At 43.0% G+C, this 11,220-nt stretch overlaps 1 long non-coding RNA gene across 1 annotated transcript in view; it reads left to right on the top strand.

Moving 5' to 3' along the window:
- The window catches only part of LOC101789269 (uncharacterized), an 872,528-nt gene that overhangs the window by 807,947 nt on the left and 53,361 nt on the right, over window positions 1–11,220 (top strand). The window lies entirely within an intron of this gene.

The raw sequence follows: 11,220 nt of genomic DNA, 5'->3' as shown, positions 1-11,220 counted from the left end.
TCCTGGAAGGGGAAGTCGCTGGCAGGAAAATAGTGGCCGGCGGGTGCCAAACCTAATTCGTCCACTGGGGTGGTTACGTGTAACTATCACTTTCGTTTTTGACGTAGGATTTGATTTCTGCGATCGCAGGAAAGAGACATTTTCAGTTTGTTTTTCGTTATTGTGTTTTGAGATTTGTTTAAAAAAAAAGAAAAAACAATGGGGCTGGGGATTTAGCTCAGCGACATAAGCGCCTGTCTTGCAAGCAGGCTTTCGTGATTTCGATCCCTGGTATCGATTAAAAAAAAAAAAAAAGGTGGTCGCGGTGGCGCACGCCTTAATCCCAGCACTCGAGGGGCTGAGGCAGGAGGATCAGTGAAATATCGAGGCCAGCCTAAAAAAAAAAATTGTAATTACTCTCTTAGCAATGTATCCTCTATTATGCATACAGATTTTTAAAAATCCAACCTTTCTGTTCATCTTTTGTTGCCTTTGAATCTGGATTTATGAAAGTTACCCTAAATACTTTTGCTTTTACAGAAAACAAAATAAAAATATTTTCACGTTAAATCTATGGTTACAGAACTTACCTACCAGGAATTTTATGTGCCCTCTTTTAAAAATACTGTTTTGGCTTAGGTTTTTTTTTTGGGGGGGGGCCTTTTGGTTTTTGGATTTTGGATTTTGGTTTTTGGTTTATTTGTTTTTACTTTTGTTTTGTCTTGATCTTTTTTGAGACAGGGTCTTGCTCTGTAGTGCAGGCTGGCCTTGAGCTCACTTTGTAGCCCTGGCTGGTCTGGAACTTGCAAAGATCCTCCTGCGTCAGCGGCCCAAGTGCTGGGATTCAGGAGTGAGCCACCACACCCAGCTGTCTGGTTTTTAATACATTTGTCAACATACTTTTTTATAAGGGTTAAGAGTTAATTTATGGGGGCTGGGGATTTAGCTCAGCGGCATAAGTGCCTGCCTTGCAAGCTGGCAGTCATGAGTTCAAACCCCGGTACCGATAAAAAGACAAAAAAAAAAAAAGTTAATTTATATTTTCAAAAAATATTTGAAATATATACATTGAATATATTCACTTGTGTGTGTCACATGTACACCAACTGAACTGCTGCTCTAGGCTCTTTCTCCAGAGTCTGCAATGCAAATATGCCTTTGAGAATGAGTTGTGCTTTTTTGGGGGGGTGTGTGTATGTGTGTGTGTGTGAGAGAGAGAGAGGTTTTTTGTTTATTTGGTTGATTTGTTGGTTTTGGTTGTTTGGTTTTGTTTTGGTGCCAGAAATCAAACCGCAACCTCATGTGTACCTGACAGGTGCTTGTGCCACTGAGCTAAATCCCCTGTCCAGCCATGAGTTTTCTACACAGGCATGCCACATGCTCACCAATACATTACTGTGATAGGTAGCATGGCTCTTTTTATTCTTGCTTTTAAACAATGGGCATCCAAATGTGTTTTACACCTGTACGCAAAGTTCTTTCCCCTACCTATACATAACCTACAACTAAATTCATTTTCTTTTTCAGTAGTGTTACCTTTGTCACTCTCATTATTGGGACAAAATATCCCATTCCCACAATTCAGAGGCGAATAGATTTAGATTGTCTCCTGGTTTCAGCCCATGGTTGGCAGGCTCCAGCTTAGAAACAGGATGCATGGCAAAGGTAAAAATACTCACCCCAGAGCAGCCAAGGAAGAGACGAGCCAGGACAAAACTACACCCAAGTAACACCCACAGTGACCCATCCCTTTGGACCAGGATCCAAACTTCCAGGAAGCATTCAGTTCTGAACTCTTCAGTTCAGAGGATTAATTCACTGACAGTAGCACCCCCATAGCCCATGCACCTTGCAAAAGTTGGACCTCAGAACCGATGAGGCTTCCGTGGAACATTCCAGATCTAAACCATCACAAGTTTGTAATACACCTTTTAATTATCACTTTTTTCTTTTATTAGTACATGTTTGCAGTGCATCATGTTTCCAATTCATGGGTGGAACTGGTGCATGTACGTAACACATTTTAACTCCTTTTTTTCATCCCATTTCCCTTCCCTTCCTCCCCATTCTTGTCATCCCTTGGTCTCCTTCCCCTTTGAGCAAGATCTAACTCCATACTTCCTGTTATTTATATTTTATTTTGTTCTTTATAGTTTGGATTTTGTATAAGAAAAATCATTTGATATTAAAGCTTGTTACTTCACTTAACATTTGGCCATAAGATGTATCCACTTTCCTATAAATGACTCAAGCTTATCTTTCTTTATGACAGAGTAGTCTGTTCTGTGCAATTGCCACATTTTAAGGCATTTACCTGTTGGTGGATATGCAGGCCGCTTCCAAGAATTAGCTATTATCAATTGTGCTGCTAAAACAAGAATATGCATACATCACCTTAATATGATGTTTTAACTCTTTCTGTAAGATGCCTAGAGAGGGAATATCTGGGTTGAATGGAATTTCTTTTTTTTTTTAATTGGTACCAGGGATCGAACTCACGACTGCCTGCTTGCAAGGTAGACGCTTATGCGGCTGAGCTAAATCCCCAGGCCTGAATGAAATTTCTAATTTTAATTTTTTGAAGCTCTCCATTCTGATTCCCATATGGATTGTATTAGTTTATGGTAATACCAACAATGGGATGTGGTGGCACAGGCCTGTAAGCCCAGAGCTCTGGAGCCTGAGGCAGGAAGATCACTATGAGTTCAAGACCACCCTGGGTAGGGGCTGGGGTTTTAGCTCAGCGGCATAAGCACCTGCCTTGCAAACAGGCAGTCGTGAGTTCGATCCCCAGTACCGATAAAAAAGAAAAAAAAAAAAAAAAGAATAAAAAAAAGACCACCCTGGGTTAAAAAGCGAGTTCTTGATGACCCTGAACTGCATAGTGAAATTCTGTCTCAAAAAGACCAAAAAAGGGCCATAGATTTAGCTCAGCAGCATAAATGCCTTCCTAGCAAGCATGAGGTCATGGGTTCAATCTCTGGTACCACCAAAAAAAAGAAAGAAAAGAAAAAGAGAGGGACAGCTAGATAGAGTGATGTGCCTGTAATCCTAGTACTCAGGAGACTGAGGTAGGAGGATCACCAGGAGTTTGAGGCCAGCCTGGGTTACACAGCAAGTTGAAAGCCAGTGTGTACTGTATTGTGAGACTCTGTCTCAAAACAAAAGAGAAAGAAAGAAAAGAGAAACAAAGGGGCAGAAATTTTCTGGGAGTGATAAGGCAGATTTTCCTTAGAGCCTCAGGCTTAAAAAGCACTGCGAATATTGCTGTTATATGACTTAAATTTTTCTAATTATGAAGGGCAAACACAGACATTAATTTATGAACTACAGGGGCTGGGGATTTAGCTCAGCGGCATAAGCACCTGCCTTGCAAGCAGACGGTCGTGAGTTCGATCCCCGGTACCGATAAAAACGAAAAAGACAAGAAAAAGTTTATGAACTACAATAGTCTCATTCGGTGTAGAGAGCAAACACTTCCATAATCTGTGAGTGTCAATTTCATATTTATTTCCTCCTTATCCAAAAACTACAGATAATTAACTGGAGTCTTTGATTTCCTCCCCTTCATTTTTGTACATGTGCACATGACATTTCCCTCTACTGAGAGACCACAATTTAGGTTTACATCATTTCCTTACATTTTGGTGTATGATTACTGAAATCACTTCCAGTTTTCCATTAAATAAAAAGTTTCAGTTTTCTATTAAATAAAACAATAAAATACATGTATTGGAGGTAACATTTAGTTTTTAATTGCTGGCTTTTTAAAAACTGGAATGCCACATTTCACCTACTTTTCTCTTTAATCATCTAGAATAATTTGCGCGCGCGCGCGTGTGTGTGTGTGTGTGTGTGTGTGTGTGTGTGTGTGTGTGTGTGTTTGTGCTACCAAGTATTGAATTCAGAGCCTTTGCACAGTGACACATCCAAACATTTTTAATTGGAGAGAGTCTGGCTAAGTTGATAAGTTGTTCAGGCTGGGTTCAAACTTTCTGTCCTCTTCCAGCCTCCCCAAATCCTGGGATTGCAGATGCAGCACCACACCCAGATGGCATAATACATTCTAAAGTGTTTATGTTGTGACTCTCCAGATTTCATCACTAAGTGATCCACCCTCTTATTTTTGAGAGGATCAGTTAATACCCGGGTTTCTAGGCTGAACCTTTGGTGTCTCTCTGATGCGGTTTGAGTAGGAATAGATGTTGAATGTCCTTGGCGAGAGAAGATGACATTTCTAAGTGTGGGTGGAGTAGGAATTTCCTCAGATGAATAATCCAAGAGAAAGATAGATAAGGAAAGGACAGAAATGCAAGACTGAAAGAAGCATTCTGGGGTTCTGTCATGGCGTGCAGTGTGGAGGGCACTGATGCCAGCCTGACTGGTGAGAGGACCGCAGTCTGTAGTGAAGGAAGAGTCCTCCGTGAGCATACGTGAGCCGAGGGAGGAATGGAATCAGCAATCTTACAGGCACTTTTGTTTTTGTGAACTAGAGCTGTAGTCAGAAGCTCTGAGCATCAGTACTCTGTTCAGGTCATTTCAAGGCCATATATTAGTTTTAAATATGTAGCTGTTGGCCTGGGGATTTAGCCTGCTGGGATAGGTGCCTGCTTGTTAAGTGTGAGGCTGCAAGTTTGATCCCCAGAACAAATTAATAAATAAATAAAATAGCTGTCACTTTCACGGCACTGCCTGTACAGACAGATCCTATAAGCAATGCAATCTGCATAGCTGTATGATGGGTGTACTATAGGAGAGAAGAAAAGTGATTCTCAGTATTGAAGGAAATTAGAGGTTTTTCAGGGAAAACAAACAAAGAAGACAACTTCACTGGCTTCTTTTTTCTTATGATGATATTTTTGCTCTATTTAAAATGTTTCGTAACATAGTAAAATGTTCAAGTATGAAAATCACAGGAAATGCGTGGAATGCCTCGCCTGGTTTATGCACACTGGCTGTGGTATGCGTGAGGAGCAGCCCTTACGGTGTGAGCTGGTGAAAGACAGTATGGAAAATCCTCTGCGTTGTTGCATTTAGCAGTAGGGTGAAAGAGTTGTAGCCCAATTCATCCAACTAGTTCCTCCTTCTGTTTGTACCTTGTACTTCTCTGATGGCTTTCAGAGTTCTGAGCTCTGTGTCAGTTCCTATAAGGAGGGCAGTAGCAAGCCGATCCCCACAGGAGCTGTGCTTGGTAACCTGCCTCCGCACCACCCGATGTGAGGAACGGCTTGTGCGTGTCATGTACACACCTCTCCAGTGAACCAAGGTGCAGGGGCTTTCAGACTCTTCACTTCTGCACGTGGGAACTCCGAACCAAAAGCCAAGCAGACCCAAGTACTGTTTCCAGCTTTACATGAGCCTAGAGGATGCTTCAGCATAAGAAGGTGCTCAGAAACCTGGGGAGCTGCCAGCGAGCCTTCATGGTGCTGCCACTTAGCCCTGCCAGCCCGTGACTAAGCACCTGGCTGCGTGGGGGTGGGGTTCAGTTGTAGAACTTTTGCCAACATATTGGAGTTTGATTGGGACTTGAGTGCCAGCACAGTGAGGGGAATCCCGGGGGGGCAGCGCTGCTGGTACCCAGGAGAAGCATCTGCCGTGCGGAGCAGCTTCCTGCATTCCACAGGCCTGCTCCAGGACCTGGGGCGCAGTGTCAGAGGGGCTGCAGGAGCCATCCGTCCACCTGGAATAGGGCCATGTTTCAAGCCTGTTGCATCCAGGACCAGTGTCTTCTGTAGGGAATCAGGGACAAAAGCTCCAAAGTTAGTTTCCATGTTTCTACAAAAACTGTGACCTCTGTGACTCTGGTGGCATTTCTAGGAGGAATTACATGTTAATCCTGGCCTGCTGGAGCTAAGGGACCCTGAGGGGTATCAGCAGCAGGCCCGGGGGCCTTCCCATCTTTGCCACTAGGGAGCTTTGCAACCTCTGGGTTGGGGGTGACAGGTGAGAGGCACAACCACCGCTAGTCAGGACCCGCCCCTTTCCGGCTGTGGGAAGGAAAGCAAAGGGCTGGCCCTTGTTTCTTTCTCGAAAGCAGCCAGTCTCCACAAATACTATCCCTCAACATCAAAAAGGTTGTGCTTGGCACAAAATGGGAGTATTAGATGCTCTCTCTGGCTCCCTTCCTCTGAGCCCTCTGGTTTCACTGCCCTGCCCTTCCAGCCAGACGTGTTTTGAACTCCACACTGAAAAAAAAATTCCACAGTAGCTCTCCCCTGGCCTGACTGTAGGTGACAGTAAAGCACTCAGATTTACTTCTTGAGAGACAGACTCAAGCTATGACCCACACTAGCAAGCAGAAATCTCCAAAATCGAGGGATGTACCGTATAGTGCTTACTACAATTCCCAGATCTCTCTCTCTCTCTCTCTCTCTCTCTCTCTCTGTGTGTGTGTGTGTGTGTGTGTGTGTGTGTGTGTGTGTGTGTGTGTAACCTAGGTCTTCCTCCATGGAAATATGCATTCTACTAGCACACGAGATGGGAAGATTTCACAGTAAGCTAGTAGATCCAATTTCTCTCTCCCATAAAACCTGTATAAGATCATAGTATTATCAAAGATAAACACAAATTCGAATCATTACTGTCTGTTTTAGTGGAAGGTAGGGTTCAGCAGGAGCTGAGTCAACTTTGACTTGCACAGAAATAAATGGCATTTAAGGGGAGCTGTGGGGATAGTCCTTCAGGGGCAATGTCAGGGAAATGAAAAGTACCAAACAAGGGTCAGTGCAAATGCGACTTCGCCAGCTGTCCCTGCTAGTGGGCAGTTATGGAAAATAGGACCCTCGTCTTTATAGAAACACTAGGAGACAGAGGTCCCATCCTTCCCCATGACTGAATTTTCAGGAAGTATTTCAGGTCCTAGGAAAAACACTCTCAACATGGAAAAGAAGCAGGCACATCTAAAAGAGGAATGTTCACACTTGTAAATACTTTCTTTGTAAATGGCCTAAGAAAAGGATGGGGGTTAGAATCCTCCTTAGCTAAAGCATATGCTTTTGCAGCTTCAAATGCTCTAGGATTAAAGGCTTGGACTTTAGAGACTGTGCTCTAGTGTTATTGGTTTTTTTTTTTTTTGGCTTTTTCTTTTTTATCAGTACCAGGGATCAAACTCACAACTGCCTGCTTGCAAGAAGGCAGGTGCTTATGCCACTGAGCTAAATCCCCAGCCCCTGTGCTCTAGTGTTGTATTAAGTATTTGAGGATAGACAGAGAGGAGTAGGTGAAATAATTTAGGCTGAGATTTTATACATTAAGGTTAAAGCCTCGTCTATAAGGGAATTTAAAGGAAGTGGGCTAGAGTTTGATCAAGGACAGAATCATCTCAAAAACAATATGAATCCTAAAACAAAATAAAACGAATACAATATGGCCCCTAAATTTTACATGGAATCTCATAGACCCTTAATAACAAAAACATGATTGAAAAAGAGCAAAGTAAGAGATCTCATATTTTCTGGTTTTAAATCTTTTTTTTTTTTTTTTTAATACTTTTTTTTTTGTCTTTTTTTCATTTTTACTGGTACCGGGGATCGAACTCACGACCGCCTGCTTGCAAAGCTGGTACTTATGCCGCTGAGCTAAATCCCCAGCCCCTGGTTTTAAATCTTGTTACATAGTTTTAGTTTGGGGGGGGTTGTTTTGTTTGTTTGTTTGTTTGTTTGTTTGGAGTTTTTTGGTATCTGGGATCAAACTCCGATCTTGTACTTATGATCCCACACTTGTGAGGCAGGCACTTGTGCTGCTGAGCTAAACTCCCAACCCCCATAGGCATAGTATTAAAATAATGTGGTTTGGTAAAATTAGCCATATAGACCTAAGAAAATTAAATGGATAACCAAGAAATAAATTCTCATATCTATACTCAAATTATCTCTGCATTTTAAGGTATCATAAAGATATACACAAGCATGGCACTGATCAAAGGGTAGATGAGAGGTTTCTGAAGCTTCCTGTTCATATTTTAATTTATCATAGAGTTAGTTGTTAAAGTTAAATATTTTTAAAAAGACTCAGTCCTGATTTTAAAGTTTTCCATTATGTCAAAAACCAAGCCATAGGGGCTGGGGATTTAGCTCAGCGGCATAAGCACCTGCCTTGCAAGCAGGGAGTCGTGAGTTCGATCCCCGGTACCGATAAAAAGGAAAAAAACAAAAAAAAACAAAAAAAAAAACAACCAAGCCATAGCCAGTCAGATGTTTGTACTGTTGCATTTTTACTGTATTGCCCAGGGGCTGTAGCATGTAGAAATACCATTTTAGGAATATTAAACATTCCTTCACTAAGCAAAACAGAATCCCAAGCTATCAGTAGTGAAATTTCTCCATTTTTCTTAACTGAGGCAAAAATCAGATAACGGAGCAGCTGGGGGGGAAGGCCGATGGCTGAGACACGTGTGGAAACCAGGAGAGGTTGTGCAATGAGAAAGCCAAGAGGGGGGAAACTGGAGCCTGAGGAAAAGCTAACCAAAGCCTGCTTGGGAGGCTTCGTGCTGAAGAGGGGAGTAGCTACAGGTCTGCACTAACCCCGGGCTGATAATCATCCTGGGGACCGCTTCCATGAAGGCGGATTTTTCTTCAGGGAGATAAACAAACATATGAGGTCTGAGGAGGTTTCCAAAGAGAAGGGAACCTCCATGCACCCTCGAATAAGTAAGTTTTATTTTCTTGGCCCCCATCAGAGGAAAGCAGTTTCTAAGGTGCATCAGTGAGGTGTCCCGGGCCGAGGGGAAGGGCTGCTGAGAACGTGTCGGAGTGTGCAGCTGGGATGCCTACGTGTTTGGGGTAGAAATATACAAAATCTGTGAAGCGACTGAAGGCACGGGCTTATTTACTGGTGACAGCGGATGGCCATTCACAAGTGAAAGGGCAAATTTTGAGGAGAAAGATTTGGGCCCAATTTATTGTATTTTGTAAGACTTTGGAATTTTGAAGTGAGAAGCTTAAAGGGAAAAAATAATTGCAGTTATAACTGTGTCCTGAAGCTGAAGTTTTTCCTTTTTTTTTTTTTTTTTTAATCGGTACTGGGGAACGAACTCACGACCACCTGCTTGCAAGGCAGGCGCTTATGCCACTGAGCTAAATCCCCAGCCTGAAGCTGAAGTTTTTGAAGGAAGAATTTTTTAAATTTCACGTTTTTTTTTTTATCTCTCTTCTGCTGCTGTTTAGTCTATCTCACAACTAGTTAGGGGCGCCCTGCGGAACGAGTTCCAAGTGGCCCAGTGTCAATCTGGACAAAATTACACAAAAGAATACTGACTCACTTGCTTTAAATCAGATTGCATTTTAAGTGACATAGGCTATATTCTACCACCATAAAAATAATCTTTTGCTAAGTCACACAGAGTCAAATTTCTCTCGAGATCTCCAAGATAGAATAAGCACTTTCTACTCCCAAGAAAATTACAGCTGAGCTCACCAAACAAACCCTAGAATCTCTGAGGCTCTTCCTGCTTCATTGGAAGAAACTGGGCACTAACAAAATCCACATGGCCTTGTTAGACAGATGGCTCAAACACAGGTGGGCCCACAAGGCTGGGGATGTAGCTCAGCGGGACAAGCACCTGTCTGGGAAGTACGAGGTCAGAGATCACGAGTTTGATCCCCAGTACAAAAAAAAGAAAAGAAAAAAATCAAGGGGGCCCACAGAAGCCCCCTGCTGGCTCACATGAATCCCCAGAGACAATGAAAGGGAAGGACAAGCCTGGCTGCACTGGCAGCAAGAATGCCCTGGGGCTTCCCAGGCCTTGCACGTTAGCACGCACCCTGCAAATCCCTTTTTCCATTTCACTGAAAGCAGCAAAGGGCGGTGAGCACTGGCTCAGAGAGAGAGCGTGCGTGCTTTATCTTCCTCCTGCCTGTCAAATAGCCATGGTCGTGTCCCGGCAAGTATCGTCTCTAAGTGACTTGTGTAAAGGACACTTGCTTCAGTCACCATCCTTTTGGTAGGGTGAGGGTGGCAAAGGCTCCGTCTAAGTCCCAGCTATCTGAGTGTCAATGTTTATTTGCCCACCCACCATCAAGAGTGCAAGAAAATTTCTTGAGATTCGAGAAATGAATTCATGCACAATTTGATCAAATTAAGAGGGTTTAAGTTTAAATTCAGTGGGTTTAAGGCCAGCCTGAACTATCTAACAAGACCCTATCTCAAAGAGAATAAAAAAGAAAGAAAAGGTAATCTTTTATTCCTGAACCCCTCGGCTGCCAGTGTTTCTTCTTGCCAGTGTTTGCTGCATGCATTATGGCCACCATGATTACAAGAGGTCCTCCACAGTGGCAAAAGAGGTGGGGCTGTCTGATCTGGGACATTCAGCCTCCAAAACTGAATGAATAAACAAGCCTTTTATTATAATATACCCAGCCTTGTCCGACATGGCACTGCATGCCTGCAATCCTGGCTACTCTGAAGCTGAGGCAGGAGGACAGAAGTTTGAGCCCGCTCTGTGAAACTCAGTGACAGCCTGTCTCAAAATAAAATAGAAAAATCTGGGAATTCAGCTTCGTGGAAGAGCCCTTGGCGAGCAGGGGTGAGGCTCTGGGCTTGATCTGCAGTACTGCACATCTACACAAAAGAGACCCATGGAGAAGAGAGAACAAGAAACCAAATTCAGGGCTGGGCATTTAGCTCAGCGGTACAAGTGCCTGCCTGGCAAGCAAAAGGTCGTGAGTTCAATCCCCTGTACCAAGAAAAAGAAAAAGAAAAGAAATCAAAGTCAGTTATTTCCTTAACTCTGGAGAAAATCACATAATAACAATGTAAGCAGTCGGGGTTGGGGATTTAGCTCAGCAGCATAAGCACCTGCCTAGCAAGTGTGTGGTTGTGAGTTCGATCCCCGGTACTGATAAAAAAAAAGAAAAAGACAAATAAATAAACAATGTAAGCAGTCATGGGGTTGGTTTCTGAAATGAGACCATCACTGAGGAATTCTGAGAGCACTACAGTCATTTAGTGGACTGGAAGCCCGATACCGAAGGATGGGCAGGTCCCCCTTCTTGGTTACAGATGACCTCCCCTCTAGGTTTGTTATACTCAAACTTTCTGTGCATATAATGACACCAATTAGATTGCATTACAGCCCCCCAGAAGGTCTGTTTTTAATCTGACTATCCTTTGTAAAGCCTTTACCTCCAAATACAATTATATTGTGAGATGCTGGGTGTTAGGACTTTGTATGAGAGAAAAAAATGTATTTTTTTACCCACTACAATATTCATAGCTGAGCATATCATAACAAAACCCAGACTG

The sequence above is a fragment of the Cavia porcellus genome, unplaced genomic scaffold (assembly GCF_034190915.1).
Source record: "Cavia porcellus strain 051 isolate PalLab524CR breed Dunkin Hartley unplaced genomic scaffold, mCavPor4.1 scaffold_6, whole genome shotgun sequence".
Lineage (NCBI taxonomy): Eukaryota > Metazoa > Chordata > Mammalia > Rodentia > Caviidae > Cavia > Cavia porcellus.
Note: the sequence above shows the minus strand (reverse complement) of the source record. Positions and strands in the feature narration are given on the sequence as shown.